Raw genomic sequence first — 24,436 nt, 5'->3', positions numbered from 1 at the left:
GGCTCCCCTTTAGCCAGCGCTGTTCCCACTTCACAGCTCCTGTATAAATTCTCGGCACTTTCAGCTGAGCTGATAATTTCCCATGTGGCACTATATCAAATGGCATCTTCGGTCCAGATAGATGAGATATCTTGCATTTCCTTTGTCTAGAAAAATAATTTATCTTATCAAATTTATCACAGACAGGGTTTGCCCAGAAGAATTTAATCACCAACCAGGACGATCGTGACTGCAACAGAAAATGGGAGGGCAGGCTGTGCTCCCTGCAGCTCTGCTGGGCACACGCCCTTGTCGAGGGGACCCTAATTCCAGGGACAGTATTTCCTCACTGCTAACCCTTGAAATGACCCACTCTGTCACTGGAGGCTGTGAACAGACAGCGACCCTCATTCCCAGTATGGAAGCTAAAGTCACACAGTGATGGATTTTCATCCAGCAGTTACAGCCCAGCACTCCGAGAAGAGCAGCTGAAGCTTTTACCTGTTTTTTTTTGGCTGCTGTTATATATCTATTTGTTTATTACAAGGGAAAAAGTGCAGGGTTTTTTACACAAAACTGATATGTTTAGTGCTTTCATTTTATGTTTTGAGCAGTTAAGGTATTCGGTGTTTAAAGGTAGTATTGGTTCTTTATAACTCCACGCCGACAACAGGAGTCTAAGATAATGGAGCCTAAAGAGAGAGATTTTTCCATTCCCACATTGTTTCTGAAATATGGAGCAATCAAATGCACTCAGTAGAAGGTTTCTATCAGTAAATCTTCAGTAAAAGTGTCTTTAAAACTTAGGTAGAAAGATTGCGGAAGGGAAAATGGCTCACAAAAATTCTGTAGATATTCCTTGAAGACCCTGGAACAGGTTTTCTCTAATCGGGACATCAAAATGCCACTTTCATTCAGGCCATTCTGGTGCTTTGGACCCATTTCAGCAAAGCTCTTAAGTAATCAGCATTTGTATTAATAGGAACAGAAAACAAACATGCTTAAAGTTAAGCACGGGCTCAACTCTCAGTAGGCTCTGCTCTCTGCTGTGCATGGAGAATCAGGTTTCCACAGGGGATGAGGGATGGGATGCTTGTCCAAATGTCATCCTTCCTGCAAAGTGATTAAGGGGTGCTAATTAATAAAGGAGTGTTTGCCTCTCCCTTGTCACCTGCACAGGAGAAGGAAGGGTTAAGGTGAGCCAGGCCTTCCCAGCACAGCCATCCCCGTGCTGTCCCCTCCGGTGCCACGGGATGTTCTCAACATCCATCACAAATGTTTATTCTGTTTCTCAGGTTCATAATCTTCACCAAATCCTGCCTGCTGATTACAACCTGAGCATTCATTGTTTCCAGACCGCTAAGAAGTCCCCAGCCCTCTTGGGTGTCTGGTTTTAAATTCCTGCTTGTGCACATTTCCTGAAGTGAATAAAAATGTGCGACTTATCTGCACATGCAGTTGATATGATCTTCTGCAAAACCTGCCCATGGGCAATTATGCATTGAAAGGGCAATTACACACACAGAATGACCCAATTTGCATACAAAATCTCAATTATTGCCAAGAATTGCATGTATATTTTTGTGCAGTATTCAGAAAATTGGGCCCCAAAGACATAAACCCTTTCTTCTGCCATCACATCACTTTTTACTTGAAACAAGAAATGGAATATATATAAGTCATATTGGAAAAAATATTATTTTCAGACAACTAGGATGGTCACATTGGGTCAGAGTGCAGGTCTGTCCACAGTCTTACCACATCTGTACCAGCTGAAGGATGAAGAAGATGAGCAGTATATCCCAGGCCTGGTTCAGCACACTCCCTCAGCCTCCAGCACTCTGGGGCTCAGTGACTTTCAGCATCAAAGATGTGGTTTTAGTATTTAATACCCTGAATTATTCACTAATAAACGGATTATTGTTGCAGATAAAAATTCAAATATGGCATAAACCAATTTGGTTTGTTCCCATTTGTCCATATCAATCTAGCATCTGATGAGTACATGTGCTGCAGTGAGCAGATTTCCTGCTCTGCCTCGGCAGTGAGGGAGAAACAGAGGTGCCAACACAGGTGTCACTGCTTTGTCCTGTAGGGTGTGTCCATCAAAACCTCTGCCACACAGGCTGTGGGAGCCAGGTAAGAGCCAGCCCTTCTGCAAACCTCATGGGGCACCTTTGGCCTTGGCTGCAGTAAGGAGCAGAGGCAGAAATATCTGGTATCTGTGCAGGACTGATGGGAGATGGTGGTCACTGCTGGGGTAGTCACAGGACAAGGGGGAACGGCTTCAAACGGGCAGAGGGCAGGTTTAGATCAGATATTAGGAAGAATTCTTCCTGTGAGGGTGGGGAGGCCCTGGCACAGGGTGCCCAGAGAAGCTGGGGCTGCCCCTGGATCCCTGGAAGAGTCCGAGGCCAGGTTGTACAGGACTTGGAGCAATCTGGGCTAGCAGAAAGTGTCCCTGGGGATAGAATGAGTTGATCCTTAAGGTCCCTCCCAACTCAGACTGTTCTGTTCTCTTTCCTGTGAAATCCCCATCTCACCTACCTCAGAGATCAAAACGTAGGATTTGAGACAAGGTTACTTCCGGACGCACGAAGACATCCTCTGGATAAAATAGTAAAATTTTTAGTGCCCTGAAATATTTAGCATAACTTCCTAGGAGACAAAGAGACTGGGTGGGGGGAGGGGGAAGCAAGGAAGCCAGACAGCAAGAAAATGTTTATTTGCTTCATAAACTCCCTGTTAGCGAGGCCGGCAGCGCCTTCCTGCGTGACAGCCCACAAAACACCTGGCATGCTCTGCACTGTCACCACGACGTGCCCAATAAACCTCACGCCGATAAATGTTCTCATTTAGCCAGTATATCTCGATAACCCCCACTTCCCGCTGTCACAGGTATTCAGAGTCAGAAAATAAAGCCACCCCTTATAAAAGTACATTTAATGAGAGTTTAATGTTGGCGCAGTAAATCTGCGAGCAGCTGGATGTGTTTTTAAGTTTCCTTGACGTCTTTTATTTGTTTAATACATGGGTCTATAAAAGCCGTTTCTCTGAGCCTGCTAATGAGCAATGGGGGACTCGCAGCTATTTAAAACCTGGAACAAGGCATCAAAATGAAGGATGGAGTAAAGGCTGCTGGAGCAGGGAGCTCCAGATGTGACAAGCTTTATGGGGCAGGAAGATGGAGAACCAGGCTGAGGTGTCACAGTGGGGACAGGCTTGCTCCAGGAGCCCACAGACTTTCTTTTCATCCAGGTGAACAGAGCTAATGGATGTGTTCCCTGTGGAAACATGGGATCCCAGAATGATTTGGGTGTTGGAAGGAACATCTCACTTCTCCTCCCTGCCATGGGCAGTGACAACATTCCACTAGAAGAGGTTGTTCCAAACCCCATCCATCCTGGCCTTGGACAATTCCAGGGATGTGGCATCAATAACAATGAGCCCAGCTCTATTCCAAGGCTCAGTGGGATCCTCAGCATGGAAGGCTGGGACAGAGGAAGGCTGGAATGCCAAGAGTTATAAGACCTCTGTGGAATCTCCACGAGTTTGAAGTAGACTTCCATAGCTACAGTGAGGTTCTGGAACACCTCCACTGCAGAGATCTTCTCTGTGATTGAATTTCCAAACTCTGTCTGCCCCCTGTAGCTCATTCAAAGCAAGGAATGGTCCCCAAAACTCACACAGAAGGAGGGTCAGGGACAGTTCCGGCTGGCACAGTACAGGGTTAGCCCCCATCACGCAGTGAGAGCCTGTTCCTGGAGAAGATGCTGCTGTGGAGAGCACTGAGGGGTCACCACCACCTGCCTCTGCCCTCCTCGGTACTGAGGGTGATGATGATGTCCCTCAGAAAGAGCCATGAGGAGGCAGTGCCCATCCATGCACAGCATCACTGCACAAAGGAAAACAAGCACCCAGCAACATCCAGAATCAGCCAGACTTGGGGAAGGCTTTCCTCGGAACATTTCCCATCAGAAAAATGAAGCTATTGATTGAAGTAAAGTTTTGAATAAATTTTGGGTTGAGAAATTGTTTTGGAAAAAGAAATCCTTCAGAGAAAAATCTAAACTAGGGTATTTTTTCTCGATGCCTTTGAACGAAATATTTCTACATTATATAACAACAAGACATCTATTTTATTTTAAATTAATTAAAAATGGATAATGAAAATCTTTGGTTTCATGAGAAAGATTTTTTTCACTTTAATTTCCCTGAAAGAATTTCATAAATTGCTTCAGCTTGATGTGAAATGATTTCTTTTTACATTTCCTCATTTGGGCTGTGCAAATGACAGAAAAATCAGTTCTTTGTACATCTTTACTCTTGAATATATTGAATTTCTCTGTGAAGATGGAATGGATGGGAACCCTTGCAAACTGAGTAATTCAGATGAATAGTGTCTTCAAAGTCAATTACCACTGTGCAGAGATGATATCTACTTCTGCCTCATCTGGACTTTCCAGCTCAATTTTTGCTCTCCCAGAACTTTCAAAGATTTTTTTAATTTTTTTCCCCCAGGCAAACTGGTTCAGTTGGGCATATGGATTAATTAGAGCAAGGAGGTCTAAACCAACCCCCAAATTGCAAATGCTGCAGTGTAGGATAAGTCACCAATGTCTTTTCACCCTCACCTTGTGTATGGACAAGTTACCGACAGCTCCAGTCCATCCAGTTTGGACCCATCAAACGGGAGAATAGCTCAGTTTCCCCCAAACACAGGTGACTGAGGGACAGGCCAGCCCCAAGCCCCAGCAGGGCACCAGTGCCCCAGAGCCTCCTAATGAGACACAGCAGCTCCTTCTTGCAGGCTGCATCCAATTAAGGGAAAACACTGATAACTCTGTTAATATCATGAATATCATGCACATTAAAGCTTGTGAAAGACAAGCATTTCACTTTACTGCCTGTGGGTTCAGAGCAGGAGAGCTGCCTCCCTGCTGGCCCTCAGCTGCCCAAGGTACCTCTGAGCAAGCAAAGCCATGAATTTAAAGCCCCTTTCCTGCTCTAACTGCCCACCACGGACAGAAATCCACTATAATACTTCTTTCCCAAAGTTCACGTGCATTATATGCCTTCCTGTTTAGTCTGGCAATGTGCTGTTAATGCTTCCCCTTCTCTATTGCTGGGCAGATAATAAATAAGGGCAATTATTCTTATCGGAGTTGCAGTAAGAAAGATTACTTCCTCCAGTGTGATGTAAATGCCACTTTTCATTTTACTTTTATGATTCTTTAGCCAGTTATGGATCCATGTCGCTGTGCTTATATCAAAGCTAGTTTTAATTTATTTTGAGATTAAAATTTTATGAGAGATTGCATCAGATGCTTTTCTAAATTTCAAATAGACTACACCCACCACATCCCCTTCAGCTAGTAACTGTAATTCTATTTTAATATGATATTGAATTTGTCTGCAAGTTTATTATTTTTTTTCTGTACAAACCCACCCTCAAAGAAATATTTATCTCCTAATATTTGCTTCAAAGTGAGAAATTCAATGTATGGTAACTGTGTCATTCTCTCTCTGATCTGCTGGTGAGTAGTACAATATTTGCATTTCTCCCTTCTTCTGATGCACCTCAGATATCAACCTGCCCAAGGGGAACCTACAGGGAAGATGGAGAGGGATACTTCACATGGAGCTGTGGGGACAGGACAAAGGGGAATGGCTTCAAACTGTAGGAGAGTGGGTTTAGATTTGATGTTAGGAAGAAATTCTTTACCGAGGAGGTGTGGAGGCCCTGGCACATGTGCCCAGAGAAGCTGGGGCTGCCCCTGGATCCCTGGAAGTGTCCAAGGCCAGGTTGGACAGGGCTTGGAGCAGCTTGGGATAGTGGAAGGTGTCCCTGCCCATGTCCCTGCCCCTGGCACTGGATGATCTCCAAAATTCCTTCCAACTCAGACTCTTCTAGGATTCAATGATTCTACCTGTAGTTTCTCAGAAATAAATTAAAACAGGTCAGTGACGTTCCAAATTTTAGGAGGTAGAATCCCACCTTGGGTCACGGATGCATGGCTGATAAAGATGGCTCCTCCACAGGAAGGTCAACCAGGCCCCTCAGTGTCCCAGAGCTGATGACCTGAGGTGGCCTCCGGGGGGCCAAGGCCAGCCAGACCCATCTGGCAGCATTTGTCTGGGAGCAATCCTTGGACATTGGCAGTTTTAGGTGAAATCCCACATCTGGCACCAGGCACCCTGCCTTGGAGGAGAGCTCTTCTCCACAGGAAGGAAAGTCTGGTGCTCAAGTGTCTTGGCAGCAGCTGAGAGGCATCCCCAGGGAGACCAGGGCCAGAGAGACCCTTTGTTCTTGGCAGTTTTTCTCTGGGAGAAATCCTCCAACATTCACAGTTTTAGGAGGCAGAATCCCCCTGATCCCACTTTCAGCACCTGGCCCCTGCAGTGGAAGACAGTTCTTTTCCACATGACAGGATTCAGCACTGATTTCATTTAAATGACCCCTGCACTAGGGCAGGAATTTGTTTCCTTCCTGAATTTCCACCAACAGTTGTGAAATGATGGAAATATTCCTTTTTCCCTTATTTTCCTGCAAGAATTTTTTGCCTCACCATTATACACTCTGCAACGAAGTAATAGAAAGAGGCAGATCAAGATATTTGGCCAGAGGTTTCTTTCCCAATGTTCTTTCTCTGCTCTACCCCGCTGTTCACACTGCAATAAATCTTGCTGTCGTGGACCCAATTTGTGCCCATTTCCAGGGGGAGTGGAGCTGCACGTGTGGATTTAGAGCCTGTCACAGTCTGTGTTGGATGAACTCCCCAGCTGTGCTGAGGGAGCAGGTCCAGGCTCTGCAGAACCCTTGGGAAGGCTGAAAGCACCATCAGGGGATAGGGCTGGAGCTGCTGAACTCCACCTGAGCCTGAATTGCCTAAAAATATATTGGTCCTGTGCCAACAGGCTACTTCTGCCTGTGGGTGATAATTTTCTGTGCAGAGAGGATGAAGTGCTAGCCTCCCCTGAAAATGAGAGGCTCTGTCAGGGGATGATGAATTCGGATCACTGTGAGAAGAAAAAAGGAGACTTCTAAGGATCATTCCGTGTCCTCTTCCAGTTCCTCACCCATCATGTCTCTTTCCATGTTCATGGTAAACATTTGTGCAACTCCAAGAAGACACATTGACACTGGGGGATGCTACAGAACAGGGATCCAGCCCTGTCCAACCCAGCTCAGCTCCAACAAGGATGCAAGTGGAGAACCTATGACACTGCTGCCACCTCCTGTGTCCCTGGTACCTCCTACTCTGCTGGTGTGAGCCATCATTAAATGTTCACTCTGCCGGGGCTTGGCTCTCTGCCACCCTTTAGCTAGAACAAAGCCAGCTCTGCTCTGCCCAGTCATTCTTAGAAAAGAAGATGTGATTTGATCTTGTTTTAGATGCAGACATTCAGTTTATTAATAATTATGTGAGCTGCAGCAGCAAGGACTAGACCTAATTCCCATGAATGGCAAGCTCATTGAAAAAAATGGCCCAGTTTGGGGATGAATCACCTTTTTTGTATCAGTGGGGAGCCTCAGATAAAACGTGTTACTGGTGCTGATTCTGTTCTCGCTGAGCTCCAGCTCCTAATGGAGATCAAAGATCCCATTAGACAGATTTGATGAAGAGACAGTCCCTCATTATAGAGTTTGAACAAGCTGAACAAAACCCATAAACAAAACTCAGGGCCTGCTCTTCCTATTGGCACAGAACCTGGCTCTCTGACACAGCCTGTGCTCCTCTGAAACATCCCAAGTAAAGATTTTACTAAATCATTTCCAGAGCTCACTGGAGTTCTAACAAATCTGTCCTGCTCTCTAACATGAGGGAAGGAATGAAGGAATAGTTCACTGGTTTAAATTAAAAATAAACAAATGGGAAGAAATGCTCTGAGAAGGAGTCATCAAGGCACTGAGGCTGTGAATACAATTTAAATAATCAACTTCTATGGGACACAAGTGAGAATTCAAGTATTGGAATAACTTGGCCTTTGGCAGTTTGGGGTTGTTTTTTTTTGGCGTGCCCAGGGACATCAGCTGTGCTGTGCCAGGAGAAAGTTGCTCAAAAGGAGCAGGAGCAAAGCACTGGACAGGAGTAGATGTTCATCAGAGTCTCCAGTTCAAAGCAGCTCTGTTGTCGCTGACTTCCAGAAGAGATTTACACCATGTGCCATCCAAGCCAAGTCATCTTCCCAGCAGCATTAGTACAGCCCACCACAGCTGGGGAGGCTCTCTGCCAGTCCAAAACATCATCTCCAGTACTTTTCCTGTCCTTTCCTGGCCTCTGTGTAATTATATAAATCTTCTGCCATGCCTTGAGGTCCCATACTACAGGGATCTCCTCAGATTAGAGTAACAGACCCCATACACCAGACCAGCTAAAAATCAAAGTTTGAATTTCCATGGCAAACATATTTCAAAACTTGGTGTCATTCTGTTCTGCAGTTCCACATTTAATCAATATTCCTGAAAAAAAAAATTCAAAAGTCAACTTCAGCTTATTGGCTGAAATCTCATCAACACGAGTTTAACCTGATGCACTTCAGAGTTTGAATCTGTGGGGTGTTTTACCTGTCAGCTGGCTTTGTCTCCTCTTGATGACTGGAGCTGCCTTTCCCTGGAGAGGAAAGTCCTCACCATTTCCTGGCTCCTGCTGTTCTGTTCCTACCTGGAGAGAATGAAACAGAGAGAAATTCAGGGCAAGATGCCTCCAATTTGTTCCCCGAGTGCAGCCCTGTGGCCGCAGCCTCAATCAGCTTCACACTAAACACTTTAGTTAATTGGCAACAAATTGGGAGGTATGAGCTGATTGCAATAAATATTTTATTAATTTTAAAAAACAAAAGGTTGCATCCCTTCTCACCCAGTTTGATTGTGCACAGTCACACGTATTAATGTGTAATTGCCACATCAATTGGCACTCGTGGGCTCAGAAGGAGCTCGTTATGAGAAATAGTTATGCATGTATCCTCAGCAGGTGTCAATCAGCATCGTGCCATTGAGATCAATGGAGCCAAATAAATCTTATTTATAGAGTTAAAGCTCCAGCAGCTCACCTGCAAAATAAACCCTGGAGTGTATCCTCAAATATAAGCTGGGCAGAGGAAGAATAGATTTTTCTCTGCAATTTTTATTTACATAAAAATGCCATTTTCTCCATACCTGTGTCTTGCCTATGTGCAGACACAAGTTGATTTGGTTTTGGGGGGCTTTTTTTGAGTTTTGTTTTTGTTTTTGTTTTTTTGGTTTTTTTTTTTTTTTTTTTTTCAGTAAACTTGGCTGAAATACAAATATTCGAACGCAGTCACGCTGTAGTTATCCACAGCCCATGCTTGGCTGGGTTTGGGGGATGTATTGCAGGGGTAAGCCCTGAGCTGCTGAAGTTCTGCAGTTCTCATCTCCACCCCACACCAACACCACACAGGGGATGTTCCACACCAGGGCTTGGGAACCCTTGTTCTGCCCTTCCCATCTCCACTTGGAGGTGTCAGTGACAAAATCGAGTGCGGTGTGTGGCACAGCAATGACAAGAAGTGGTTGAATTATTCATGGAGAATAAATTAGCAATGAGCAGAGCCCCTTTCCAGCTCAGGGGGATTTTGTGAGGTATCTCTGAGCTGCTGGAGCCAAGAGCAGCCCCAGTGAACTCCACGGGCCTGTGCTGAGGGAACGCTGGTACCAGGAACAGCCCCACAACTGGTAGGCACCCACTGCAGGCTGGTATTTCATTAACAAATGGGATTTTCATTTTCATCAAAATCTTCCAAAGGAAATCGCTGATTTCCATAACATTTTTGATGGGAAAAAGTCAAAATAAAGTGCTTCTGTCTCATTTTGATAAGGGAAAAAACATCATCTCTTTAGCTGACTCGATTAGATTCTTTATTTTTCTGCAGGATTCAGAAGTTCTCACAATTTAGAGACAAAGAACCACAATAATATTGAATATTTATTCTACTTTTTTTGGAACATGCCCATTCTATGGTGGAAAAGGTAAACCATTTTTCTTCTCTCTGCTTTTTATTTTGAGGGTTTTCTGTAGAATAAAAATTCCTCTTCAGTGACCGATTTGTTGTGTGGATGGGATGAATAATTTTTCAGGCTGTATTTTCCTCACAAGTTACTTTGATCACTTACTAGTCATTCTGTGGGATACTTCAGCTGCCACTGAAGTCATTTTGGCTTTCTTTCTGCTCCTAGAACAGAGGACTAACTGTTTAAACAGCAAAATTATGAACAGCAGCTAAAGAAATGTAAATAATTCATAAATACTTGTTTCTGCTCATCCTGGGGGCCATGCACAGCACAGCTCCACAAACAGAAACCTGTTGGTACAATGATGCTCCCAGCCCCTTTTCCATCTCTATTTGCACACAGCAGCATAAAAGCAGAGCAAACAGTTGCAACCAGCTGTACTGAAAGGGGCAAGATAAGGCACAGCAATAAATGTCTTTCCATCCCAAAGAAATGGGATTATCCTGCTCTCATTAGTGTTTGATTTGATAAAGAGTTCAGTGGCAGGGCTCAGGACTCACAGTGGGGTGATCTGCCAAGTCACATAAGGTAATGTCATGAGGCCTGATGAATTTAAATTCATCATCCTGCTTTAAAATGTGGTGGTTTCTCCCCGTTTTCTCAGGTCTGCGGGTGGGATGTTTTATCAGTACAGTCTGGGGTGCCAGGATACCTGAGGCAAGGTGCAGAGAGGTGACATTATATATAAAGGGGCTCAACAGAAGGTAAAAAATAGCTGGAGATGATGAAAGAAAATAATGAAAAATCTTCAGCTAAAATATCCATTTTGGTATTTAAGGAATAAAGTGAATAAATATTGAAGGAATTTAAATGACTAAAATAGCTCCTCAGGGCAGGAGGAGTGGAGCCAGCTGGGGCCATGGGTATGTGGGGCAGGGGAGGAGCAAGCTGTGCTCATGGCAAGGATCCCTGTGGGATTAGAAGTGGTCAGCTCATGCCAAGGAAAGGTGAAGCAATCCAACCATCCACTGTCCAACACATCCCTGGGAGATTAATGCCTGCAGTGGTGGTAAACACTTCCCATGGAAGCATGTCTCCATCTGAGCTTCCAGAAGCATTACATTTGTCCAAGAAATAGAGTGAGACCTTTCCCTTGGCAGCTCCTCCACCTTTCCCACGGTGCTCTGGCACCTCTGAAGCAGAGACAAGGCATTGCACAGCCAACAGCCAGCAGCTGCTCCAGGCTCCCAGACCTCATCCCACCCTGCACGGATCCAGCTCCAGGCACTAAGCAGGGTCTTCTAGAGCTCCTGTGCTCCACCAGAAAAGTGCTCCAAGAATGGCTCCAGGAGGTGTGTGTGGAGTCCTCAGCCTTTCATTTAAACATATACTTGAGTAAATAAATAACAAAGAGTAAAGTATTTCTCACTTTTCCATTTGGCAGGGTGCTGTTTCTCCCATCATTGCAAGCTCCATGTTGTCAACTGGAAAAAATGGACAATAATAGGTGGATGAGAGTGGATAAGTTTGAGTAAGCCCCTGGACAGAGCTACCCAAGTGACCATAGATTTATTATTTACCTCCCAGAAGGTATAAGTTTACTCTTGGCTCCCTCCTGACTCTTTTCTCCCTCCATTTTTCTTTTTTCCACCAGCATAGACATTTGCTGTACTTGTCTTCTCCTAAGCAAAGGGCTTTTATTTATATAAACAAGGAGGGGAAGAGAAATGGGTGGCAGGAGTGCCAGGACTTTCTCATGCCATCAGTCCAGCTCTCTGCAATGTTTTATGGTAGGACAGAAAAAAAAATATCCACAAACCAAACCAAACAAATCATGGGCAAACATCCTTCTCCATCACTTTTCCAGCAGAGGAAATTTCCAGGGTCAAAGCTGTGTGGATGAGCTTTTCCAGCGGCCCCTGACGTCACCTTGCAGAGAGCCGCCAAGTCCCCTCACTCCTCAATCCCTCTTTGTGCTTTGCCCAGCCTAATTAAGTTACTTAATTCCATTTGGTGGCTATGCTGTGGGAGCAAAGCTCTGTTCCAGCCATGTTAACGAGCCTGGGTGAGCAGTTGGAGCCCCCAGCAATGTGGGGTTTGCTGGCACGGTCAGCCCCAGGTTCAGGTCCCTCTTCTCACAGCGCAGGTCTGGCTCTGAGCCCCTCTCACAAACCACAGCCTGACCACAGCACCTGTAGGAGCTGAAGTGTGCCTCGAGCTTTGCCCTCTGAAATATTTTTAACAGCAATGATTTTGGTTTTCCCTAAATTGACTCTTCTTGGGACACGTCTCCAGCACTGGGGAAGAAGGGAGTTTATTGCAGCTAACCTCTCTCTTGCTGCCAAGAAATCCTCCCGGTGCCCAGCAGCTCCTTCATCCCGCAGGATCAATTCTGCAGATTTAATTGATGGCGCCTTCATCAAGTCTTTCTTCCCTCAGTAAATTCACTTCCCTGCATCCGGCATTAGCATGGTCAAGTGAACTCTTTTGCAATCAATGACCAAGGGTGAGGAAGTTTTCCTGAGAAAATGATTGTGTTAGCAAACTTGGAGAGTTTGCTGCTGGGGCAGACGGGGAGGGCTGAAAGGAACAGCGCTCGGCTTCTCTCAGGCTGTTTTATGCCTATACTTTTGGTGTACTTTGCATAATAATGCAATAGAGCTGACAAAAGATTTATTCCTGGCGCCTATAAAATGACACAACACAATGAGTTTTAAATGGAGGGGAAAAAAAATCCAAGAGAAAAGGTAAATAAGTGGGTTCTTCCTAAAGTCTGTAAATGTTATGGACAGAAATTCAATTAGTGCTGGGGAAGCTGCAGAAGCATTCATTTTTCCTTACTTTTTTTCAAGCCTTTTAATGTCCAGGCAACAGGGCTTATTTAAAAGATAAGTTTGTGCCTGTGCACAGGCATGAAGGCACATCCAGGCAATATACATCTGCATGTGTAAAATCATCTCTGTTCCACCCAGGCACAGCTGTTCTGTTTGATGATGGAGCACCACTTGTTGAAGTAGAAATATTTTTATAGATTATGTGTAATCTTAAACTGGTGGTGCTCAGCCATGGCCTATAGTGGGTGAATAGAGTTTATATAAATCAATAATTCTCAGAGAGCACATTCTGCTCTGGAGCACATGTTTGGACTGAGAAGGAGCTGTTTATACCAGCGCTGGGCAGCCAAGCCTTTTACAACTCACCTTGCATTTTAAGACTTTATCACATTCTCACCCTGAGCTGTAAGTCCCCAGAGAAGACTTCACACACGTGTTTATCCTTTTGGAAAGTATTTTTAAGGCTTTCCCTTGCCTGCCTGATGATTGATCCTCAGTACAGAGCACCACCAGCCCCCAAGCAGCCTCTCTGTGCCGGGGACTGGCTGCTGGGGGTGTGTTTACCACGCCAAGCTTTGCCCACACCCATCTTTACTGGCTTTCCACTTCCTACAGAGATTAAAAACCATAAACCAGCATTCTTGCCTTATTCCTGCTTATAGTAAAAAAATGTGGCAAACCCTGGATGCAGGAAGAGATGATGATGTCTGGCTCCAGATCCGGAGGCTGAAGGATAGCTTTATTAAAACTCTCCTATATGACATTAATATACTATTTAAAGAGAGACTATCCTATTCTACATACTTACTTCTTACTTACCTACCTAACTAACTCAAACTCATGACTCTGCTGAGAGCCGAGCCACAGCTGGATCCCATTGGTCACTGACCCCAAACAACCTTCACCAGAACCAACCCAGCAATCTCTGCAGGTAAACAATCTCCACACCACATTCCACATGGGGAAAACAGAGGGGCAGAGATAAAGACTGTTTTATCTTCTTCTCTCTGTGCTTCTCCAAGAAATCCTGAGAGACAGAATTACATCTCTCTGTCCAGAGAATGTGAATGTCACACCTGCTGTCAATAGGAGCTGGCTGGAGCTGAGGAGGGTTTTGCAGAGCTGTAACCACTTGTCAGCTGAGCAGGGAGAGCTCCTTCACCCATGGGAGCAGCCACACCACCCCCCCGGCACAGCCAAGCACTGATGTGCCTTCTTAGGGTGCTTCCTTCTGCACAGGGGCCTCTCCAGGACGTGTTCTTGGAAAAGAAGCCATGGAAAAGCTGTCTTGTTGCCTATATCATGGAGTCACAGAATTTGGGTTGGAAGAGACCTAAAGCTCATCTCATTCCCTGCCATAGGCAGGGACACCTACCACTAGCCCAGGTTGTGGAAGGTGACCCTGCTTGTCCAGCCTGGCCTTGGACACTTCCAGGGATCCAGGGGCAGCCACAGCTTCTCTGGGAAATACACTCACTTAGCCTCAGCACTTCTTGAAACACATGTTGGACTGCACACAGGGTCATCTGGGGGCTGTGGCCACTGGATCACTCACTAAGCCTAATAAGATGCTGGGGCATCCCAAGCGTTGCTTCCTGCAGGACATTTCCGTGGGAACAGGCCTAAGAGAGACTCTCCTGGTGCTGTGTCTGCAGGCAGCTAAAGCAAACCAAGAGCACCATCTACTGTCGTGCCTGGCAGGATTTCCTGCTCCCGGCAGGGCTGGGGCTCAGAGAAGAGGCTCTCGTTGCAGGCAGGTTTCTCGACTGGTGCACTGAATGCTGTTCAGCAGATTTTTAGAGTTTACTAACAAGGAAGGCTCACAGAGGAGCGGATTTTTCTATTCAGCACCTACATCACGAGCAAAACTCAGCATTTACAGGGGCACAGCGAGCCCCTCGGAATGGCACCTGGTGCAATAAACAATAAATCTAATTTCCACGGTGCCATAATGCACATTATGGATCATGCAGCCAATTAAAGGGGTGATAACACAAAACACTGGCTTGCACTTTTTGGTAGATATAACCTTATTGAACACCAGCAGAAGGAGCAGGAAACCCTGTATTCTGTCGGCTCCAGACAGAAGAGTTTTTTATAAAAAATGGAGCTGGAATCGCACATCTGGAGGGATGGATCCATCATTTCCAGGCTGTGCTGAGTGACCTGCCCTCAGCCTGCCAGGAGAAGCACTTGCCTGGTGTTTTTTTTTTTTAATTTATTATGTTATTTGATGTTCTGTTATTAGTTTGATGTTTTGCTCTGACTAGCTTGAGGGGGCAGCATGCTATTTATTTATTTATGGGGTGGGTGTTTGTGTATTTGTTTACAGTCTGGGGGTTTTTGTTGTTAAACCCACAGTGATACTTTTAATTATTTCTGGTGGCTCCCAGGGTTTTTGCAGCCGGTGGGCAGGGGAGTGTCAGGGCAGCCCCATTACACAGGGGAGATGGACAGGGGATGGATGGGCCAAAATCCTTGACTATTTAATGTATTTATTATTGACCAGAGAAAATCCTGTAACAGCCCTGGCTGGCTGTCCCTGCTGTGGCCACAGAAGCAATTCAGAGGAAGAACTTGGTCATCATTAGACCACATCTGCAGCCCATTTTGGGTCACGCAGAAGAAGATAAACTTCAGGGCAGACATGAGCACTGGGGCACTGATCAGAGGCTCCCTCCAGCTGGTGGCAAGTGTTGCTGTTTTGATTCAGGAGCATTTTATACACACTTTGATTTTGTGGAATAAACAGCCAAGGCACAGATCAACTGGCCTCGTTTTTACAAGGGAGACTTCTAAACCCTTCCCTGCCAGATCACAAAATGCATCATTTGCAGTCAGAGTTCTCTAAAATAAATATGGGTTGATGCATGCTCTCACAATGAAGGCAGAGGCTGAATCACAAATCTGAAGAAAGTAACTTGGTTTATTTTCTGTTCCTTTCCTTTCCCACTCTGTCCCACATTTCAGCAGTTGGGTGAGTTCTGGAGCCAGGTGTAATCCAGGCATTTTCCTCCTGGCCCCACAGAATCACAGAGTGCTTGGAATTACAGAAAGGCTTGAGTTGGAAATTACCTTATGGATCATCCACCCCCCGTGCCATGGGCAGGGACACCTTCCACTGTCCCAGGGTGCTCCAAGCCCTGTCCAGCCTGGTCTTGGACACTTCCAGGGATCCAGGGGCAGCCACAGCTGCTCTGGGCATCCTGTGCCAGGGCCTCCTCACCCTCACAAGGAAGAATTTCTTCCCAATATCCAAGGTGAATCTACCTGTTGGAACCCTGGACGCTGAGAATTTTAGCATTTCTGTGTTTTTAGGCACAGACTCTCAAGAGAACACTGTATTTAACCTGAGGCTTCCAAAATTGAATGATAGAACTGGGATTATGGGTATGGAGTTTGAATAGAAGTGTGTAATACCACATGGTAGAAAACTTAGAGTTTAAGGGTTTAGAATATAATAATATATATAAGGCAAGATGGAGGCTTTAGGGCGGAGGCTGGTCCTTCTTCTTCACCTTCTCCTTCATGGGTTTGGGTGGTTTTGTGTAATTGGACAGAATAGTCCACACTGTGGGACATGGGCGGTTAGTTTTTGGGTTAAAAGTAAAAATAATTTAGATGTAATTTCTTAATTGGACAGTTTTTCCTTAAAAGACCTTGCAAAGATAGATACAGATACGGGGCCATTTTGCAGCTTGTTAGTGAAATGCTGTGGAACTCACTATTTATAAGACTGTGATATAGATAAGAATTAATAAACATCTGAGTCTAAACACGAAATACCATCTCGAGCACTTTCAATCCTGAGCAGGACCCAGGCAGAAAAGAAGATAAAGAATCAATACCTACCCTCTTTCACCTTAAAGCATTCCCCCTTGTCCTGTCAGTGCTTGCCCTGGCAAAAAGCCCCGGTCCATCCTTCTGTAGGCACTGGAAGGCTGCCATCCAACCCTCCCAGCGGTGTTCCATTGTTCCTGCCATGGCTCCCAGGTTTCCTGTGGACTCAGAGCAGTGGGTCCATGGTGGAGATGAGCCCCAGGAGGGATTGGACTGGGCTCACTGGCTCCACGCACTTGTTGAGTGGTACCTGCAGCAGGATGAGGCACTTCAGAAAGCAATCCATGCTCTTCTCATGCATTCTTAGAAAACAATTAGCAGCAGGAGTGATGAATGCACATCTAATTACATCCTCACCTTCTCACTCCCTCCGAGCCACGAACTTCTTCAATAAGCAAAGGGCATTCAGGACAAAAAAAAGGGTTTCATTCAGTGACAGTTGACTCAAGGGAGAGTTCCACACCTCGTTTATCCTGAGCCCCCAAAACACCTCCATGGATTTTGCACTTTGGGGTATCACCTCTCTGCGTAGTGCTGCCATTTCCCGGTGGTATTTAGGGTAGTGCAGCATTTGGATGCACTTTTTGCTGCTTCCATTATAATTCAAAGTAATACTTTTTATAAGGGCATTGGGTGATAGGGCAAAGGATGATGGCTTTAAATTGACAGAGGTCAGGGTTAGAATTGATGTTAGGAAGAAATCCTTCCCTGTGAGGGTGGGCAGGCCCTGGCACAGGGTGCCCAGAGCAGCTGTGGCTGCCCCTGGATCCCTGGCAGTGTCCAAGGCCAGGTTGGACAGGGCTCAGAGCAACCTGAGCTAGTGGAAGGTATCTCTGCCATGGCAGGGGGTGGCATGGGATGATCTTTAAGGTCCTTCCCAGCCTAACCCATTCTGTGATCCTGTGAAAAGCAGCTCCCAGCTCAGGGAGAGACTCAGGTACTGTGATACAGACAAGACAAACTAGTGTGACATTTAAAATGCAATTTTTTGGCTGTTATTTCCTTGGATAAAAACAGTCAACTGAGGCTTAGTGGTGTTTGTTCAGAAAACCTGACCTGGAATCTGATTTGGAGAACAAGTCTCTGCTTCATCCAGCCTTGTAAGTCTGTTGAGACATCCCAGAAACACACAAAAACATGCATTTTTTTTTAATATATCAACTCTCCAGCTAACTGTCCCAGCTGCCAATCTGACAGGAAACAACTCCATCCTGGTTCCCTTCCAAAGCCCCGCAAAGATTTGCATCCATCTCGATTTAATTGGCCTTTGCCGGTCTCTCCTTTGTTTCTGCGAGTTGTTCTCTTTTCATCTGCATCGTTTGCATTTCATGCAGGCTGTGGATGCTCGGCTGGCCTTGGGAATCCTGCACCTCCAGCCTGCCTCACGTGCAGCTCCTGAATCAGCTCGCTGTTGTCTCAGAGCACTCCTTCCCTCCTCCCTGTGAGCCTTTGAGAGGCACACAATAACAACTCCTGCTTTAAAGGGGCTCATCGTGGCTGGATCACCTGAGCATCTGTTCCTGCCCACGGAAGCGCAGTGAATGAGCATTCACAGAATTCACAGGGTTCACAGGGTTCACAGAACTCACAGAATTCACAGAATTCACAGAGTGACCAGGTTGGAAGAGACCTTCAAGATCACAGAGTCCAACCCAGCCCCAACACCTCAACTGAACGCTGGCACCCAGTGCCACATCCAGGCTTTGTTAAACACACCCAGGGATGGTGACCCCACCACCTCCCCGGGCAGCCATTCCAGAACTTTATCACTCTTTCTGTGAAAAACTTTTTCCTGCTATCCAACCTGTATTTCCCTTGGTGCAGCTTGAGGCTGTGTCCTCTGGTTCTGTCAGTGCTGCCTGGAGACAGAGCCCAACCCCACCTGAGCACAGCCACCTTTCAGGATTGCCCTCCACAGAATTTTCCAGGCAAAGGGTTGGAGCAAGCACAAGTGATCAATGCACATTAAAATAACACTAAGCTACATAAATACAGAGCTCTGTTTCATAATTATTTGCAGTATTTGACTATAAGCTTGAAAATAACATTTCTCTCACTGAGAGTGACCTTGTCCATGTGCTTTTCTGTGGAGTTTTTAGACTTCCCTGCAAACAGGTAGCCCAGGCAGTCTGGGAGAGGGACAAAGTCACAGATCCTAACGTGGGAGGGCAGAGGAAAGGGCAGCTGCAGCAATTTGGTATGATACCCCAACCTTTAAGGAATGTGCGTGCACAAAATAAATTTGAACGGGTTTAGTATCTACATTGCCAAACACTAACAAATAAATTGGGCTTACTCTCAGCTTTGGAAAAGGGCACAGTGCAAGGCAAGGTGGGATGTGATCAGAGACTGCTGTAAAACAGTATAATTTTAAATCTATTATCTAAAATACATAGCTCACTGTCTTTGAGACTGTAATTGAGACTTCTCTTTTCCTCTGTGGATTTATCTTGTTCTTTACTTGGCTCTTGGCAGTCAGAGAGATGTCTTCATCTTCCCAGGAAAACTTCCAGTTCTTTAGAACCCTCCTTTAATTTTTTTTTCTCTCCTTTTTTCAACCCCCCTTTTGTTCTTTTTCGGTTTGTAATTAATGCGAGTCACAGAATATTTTATATTTGGAATCCTGTTATTTGCAGACAGTAGTCAAACGTGTTTGGGTAGCAGCCAGATGCTCAGCATATGCAGCAGAGGAGTGAGATGCAAGGCTGGAGGTAAACAGGGAAGACACACAAACCGATGTGGTGACTGACCCCCACCCCTCTCTGTGCTGCTGCACGTGCCAAAATAGGAGCCAGTCAAAAAGGGTAAATAAAAACCAAAATCAGATGGAAACCAGAAGTAATTTAGGGGATAAATTTTTAATTTAAAAGCCAGTATGGGATAGCAAGTTTAGAAATACTGCTTCTGAAAGCTTAAGGCGCTGTTTCTCTGCCCTCTATCTTTAGCTTTTTTATTGACATGGAATGAGGAGAGAGCTTTTCCTAGGTGCCTGATAGGAAAGCACAATCCATGCTATAAGCATCTTTCTCATTTCCATCCAATATTACTGTTATGCTCTTTGAAACTTTGCAAAAAGATACAAATACAGAAGCAAGGGGCTGTCTGCTTCCAAATTATCTATCTCAAGCATGGGGCACACAGACCCAGAGCTGGAACAGCTTCTAATTGTCTTGCAAGGATAATTCAAATTAGTTCAACTCTTTATTTATGAGTGTGACATTTATTCCATTGTATTACAGCCATTCCTAAATGCCTTAATGTGGGATCAATAGCACTTTGCTCCAGCCAGACCTGAACAACGTGCTGCTCCTCAGGGAGGATTTGTTTTGCTGGCCAGGGCTGTTTGCCTGACCCACCTTCAGCCAAGACCTGGAGGACAGGGCACTGCAAGATGGATTTTGCTTCCCTGGGTGTAGCTCCTGGTGCCCAGCCAGGCTTTTGTGCAGGGATGCCACCAACTCACCGAGCATGTGTGGCCTTTGCCTGGCTGGAGATAAATAGGAGAGGGAGAGAGGATGAGTGTGGTCACAAATATCAGCATGGAAAACATGCAGCTGGCAATCTTACTGCATATTAGCTAAAATAACCCCACTCTACACACTCATTGCAAATCCATTTGACTTTGTAAATTTGCTAGAAAAGGACATGATTTCCACATAGCACTTTGGGTTTGTAATCTGTGTGTCTCCAGCTTTCTGGTTTGCTCATATCAATGTTGGTTTGTCCAACAGAAGGTGTATTATACCTTGCCAAAAATTGCCTCATATGCAAATGTATATGACAGGAAATATGTTCTGAGCCCTTCCTCTCCCTTTATATTGCTGTTCCAATAATCCATCCCAGTAGATAAAATCAGCCAAGAAATGTCTGCATGGTGCTCTCCAGGTTTTTTCCCTGAAGATCTGATGGCAGGTGAATGTGCTGCTCCCCAAATCACTCCTGCCTGTGGTATGAGAAATTTAAGCTTTTGATTTGCTTTCTGTAGCCACAAATGGATGAGTTTAATAAAATGAATGATTTCTAAGCAGTGTCTGTATCATGTGATGGAATCTCAGCAGAGGTTAAAGAAAAGTGTAAGGAACGGTTATGGTAGGAAAATAATCTGCAATCCAGTCTGCCCTAAGGTATGTGGTGTTGGAGGCTGGGAACTGCTGTGTCTGAGAGAGATCAATGCCAAAAAAACTTTTTAGAGGAATTTCTGAGATGACAGATCCCTCTGCAAGATGTCACATTCTCTGCAATTACTCACCCATGCCTGTCTGCAAGAACGGAGCTGGTTCTTCTGAAACTTTGGTGTAGATCAATCAAATTAAGGAAGCAAAAGCAGTGCTGGAGTTTGATCTGGCTTTAACAGATACAGATCAGAGCAGCTCCAGCCAAGTGAGGAGCAATTCACTGAAATCAGAGAAGCAAGAGCGGCTGCAAGGCCAGAAAGGGACATTCCACAAGGCCACTGATGCTGGCACAGGCAGAAATATTTGAGATCTAAGTAGATGTGGCTGGCCACACCAACTGTCTGGTCTCAATATTCCTCCTCCCCAGAGGACAGCTGATAGAGCACACGATTAGACATGACAAGCTGAGCCTCAGAGATGAACAAGCCTGTTGATAAAGGACAAGCCAGCATTATATTTTAATGATAGGAGAGATTTGCATATCAAAACCTCGTTCTTTGTTTCCTCAGAGCGCATTTGTGGAGCGGATGTGAGGCAGAGGGCTCCTTTGCATTGCAGCATATGTTTCTGTCTGCATTTGGGGGGTTTGAAGTGGCATTCAAACCAAAATGCAGCAGAAGAATGGTTAACAGGGTGGTGTTTTAAGTCTGAGGATGCCAGCTTCGTACAAGGTGTCTCTTTCCCTATTAATTGCAAGGCACACGCCACAGAAGCCACTCGCTCTCGAGATGTAAAAACACATTAGCAATTCCTCCTCAGTATTGCTGCTAAAACACCTCAGGCACGTCTGGCTGTGGCTATTTCAGGAGGGGAGCAATCTCTGCTGCTCAGTCCTGGGGCATAAAGCAAAGGCTGCTGGAAATGAACCACAGCCTACAAATATTTTTGCAACTATCACCTTTGTTTTCAAATCCCACGTGGCATTAATTATTTGCCCATAAAAGTGACATGTACAGAAGCAAAGGAGCTCCAGTGAGAATTTGCTCTTTGTTTTATGGCTCCAGATGGTTTCACAGCTCAAGGTAAGTTGTAAAGGACAGGCAGGAAGAGAAAAAAATCTTGCTTTGTGACTTCTACCTATGAGAGCGTGTAGGAAGGGATGAGTGGGTGGGAGAAAGTTACCAGTCCCATTAACAAATCTGCCTAAACTCCCTCTATTTATTGCTGTTTACCCTCTCACCTACTCAACACACAAACTACAAACATGGCTGATACAAGCTTATGTCTCACCAGCCTGTCTTTACAATAAACAACCTTGGCATTCCACAAGTAATTTTCTAAATTGTTGAGAGCTAATATCAGGGGGTTTTTGACATGTATTTTTGTGCTATCCATTTAAAAGAAGCAACTGTGAGTTCATTGTGTTGTCCAGGAAAGAAATCAACCCTTTTCCAAGGTTAAGTTTCTTAGAGCTTCACTCTAGCTGAGTCCTAATGCTATTTTTTAATAAGAAATAGAAACTTCAAACTTGAAACAGAGTCATTGGTTAAGTTAAAGCCCAGCAGCTATTGCTACCCAAAAGTAATTAATCTCATCCACTTTCAGAGGGAATAAGGGTGCTCATCCCAGTAGTATTTTACAAAGTTTGCATTATATGCCTAGTTGCTCCCTACATAAAGGCAGCTTGAGATAATTTCAACCTGTTTATTTAGAGGATTGTCTAAAGACAGACACTGAAAAAGAGAAATCACACACAAAGCCTGGAATGCCTACTTGGGCTGCAGTGGTACCATGGCACTGCCTAAAGAGTAAGGCAATTTTTGGCAAGGTATAATACACCTTCTGTTGGAAAAACCAACATGTGTCTCCAACAGAAAGCTGGAGACACACAAATTACAAACCAAAATACTATGTGGAAATCGTGTCCTTTTCTAGCAAATTTACAAAGTCAAATGGCTTCACAAACATTTTGTTGTTTTTTCCCAACGTGCCTCTTCTCTTACTTTCCATCAGGAATCTGCTGAGCTTTTTTACCACTGGATGCTTTAGCCTGCTGCTTGCTCCAGGCAGAGCTGGGGTGTCAGGGACTTGCACTTTAAAGCATTAATATTGTTCTCTGATATGCTGATGGAGTTGCAAAAAAAGACTGTTCTGGTGAAGACTAAGTGCTCTCTGCTCAGAATTTAAACGTGGGAATCAAATGCCCAGTGGGATGCACCAGCAATAAGAACTATAGACAAATCTTCCAGGTCTTCCCTTAGATATGCTGGGAACATTTTTCCACTCAGCTTTGAAAGAGCCAGGATTGTTCCAAGTCACCCAAGTAAAGCTAAGTTGTTGATCAGCATCCAGAGCAGGCCTGCCTGGTGGAGGCTGGGGAAGAAAAATGGCTTTATTAGGGGCTGTCAAGGCACAAACCTGGTGCCATGCTGAAGAGACAATGTCTGTGACAGTGTCTGTGCAGGGACAGGCTCAGCCCCAGCAGCAGGAGAAGCGGGCAGCACAGCCTGTCTGCTTCCTTCTGTCTTCTGGGGTGCTTGGCTGCTGTCCAGCCAGGGGACATCAGAGCTGTGGTCCTCTTCTCAGGGGAGAAAGAGCTCAGCCCATCCTCAGTCCCATTCTGCAAGACTGAGAGGCAGGAATGCTGTGCTCAGTGTCAGGTGTGTCCAACAGACATGCTGCAGGATGTGTGTCCATCCAACCAAAACCAGAGTCACATCCTGGTCACTGCAAAGCAGCCTGTGTCGCACTAGGACATGAAATAACTCACGTATGCACACTAAGAGCAAAAGAGCAAAAGGAGGGAACTTTATTTCTGACCTTGCAATACATAGAATTCCAAAAGTGGCAGTGGATTGGAGGATGAAATTGCCACCTCTCCAATCACACTGGTCAAACTAACAGTCCATCAGATATATTTTTTTTTACAAAGAAGAAAGCAAAACAATCATTATTTACATGAACGTGCATGAGAAACTCCAGTAGAAATATGTAAACATCAGAAGGCATAGAAAACTTTTAAAAGAACTTTAAAACTTTTAAAAGAACAGGGCGACAAGCCTGGGCTATTCCCTGTGCCCCTGGTGCTTCAGCAGGGAGTGCTGCTTAATTTTGGCAGGGAGGAATGATTCAGCATGGGCAGAGACAGCTGCCTGTTCTCACCATCCCCAAAGCAGACAGATATGAGACAGCTCGAGACCAGATAAACTCAATAGGCACATTAGCAGGGCACAGAGCCCAAAGCAACATGCCAAGCCTCTCCGTTTATTCCTACACTGTTTATACATGTTTATAATCTTTAAATCATAGCTCTCTCCCATACTGAAAGATCCCAAACAGATGCAACAATAAACTGAAATTCAAGACAAACAGATTGTGAGGCAGAGAGACAGAGCACATTCATTTGCGGTGAATCACAAATGCTGAAACAAAATAAATGAATCAGTCCTAAAGAGTCTAATTAATAAAGGTTAATTTATTTATCATCCTGGCTAACCTGATATCTCTGAACTCATCTAAATTAATGCAAAATGAACAAAGCACAAAAAGGGCAGCAGTAATTGGAAAGCCACAGTAGATACACTTTCCAGAAGCTTCTTTTTCTGCTGCATAAAAAGCATCCCAGGTTAACCTGGTCAGGTGCACAACCAGGCTGGTTGGCAGCAGCATAATTAAAGAATGTTAATGGATTAACT

At 45.0% G+C, this 24,436-nt stretch overlaps 1 long non-coding RNA gene across 1 annotated transcript; it reads left to right on the top strand.

Annotated features, from left to right (window-relative positions):
* Positions 1 to 9,380: 9,380 nt before the first annotated feature.
* LOC137484390 (uncharacterized) lies at positions 9,381 to 10,445 on the top strand. The gene is made up of 3 exons (XR_011004858.1): positions 9,381 to 9,676; positions 9,874 to 9,970; positions 10,178 to 10,445. It is a non-coding gene; the product is annotated as an uncharacterized lncRNA (long non-coding RNA).
* Positions 10,446 to 24,436: the final 13,991 nt, after the last annotated feature.

Source organism: Anomalospiza imberbis, chromosome 17, assembly GCF_031753505.1.
Source record: "Anomalospiza imberbis isolate Cuckoo-Finch-1a 21T00152 chromosome 17, ASM3175350v1, whole genome shotgun sequence".
Lineage (NCBI taxonomy): Eukaryota > Metazoa > Chordata > Aves > Passeriformes > Viduidae > Anomalospiza > Anomalospiza imberbis.
Note: the sequence above shows the minus strand (reverse complement) of the source record. Positions and strands in the feature narration are given on the sequence as shown.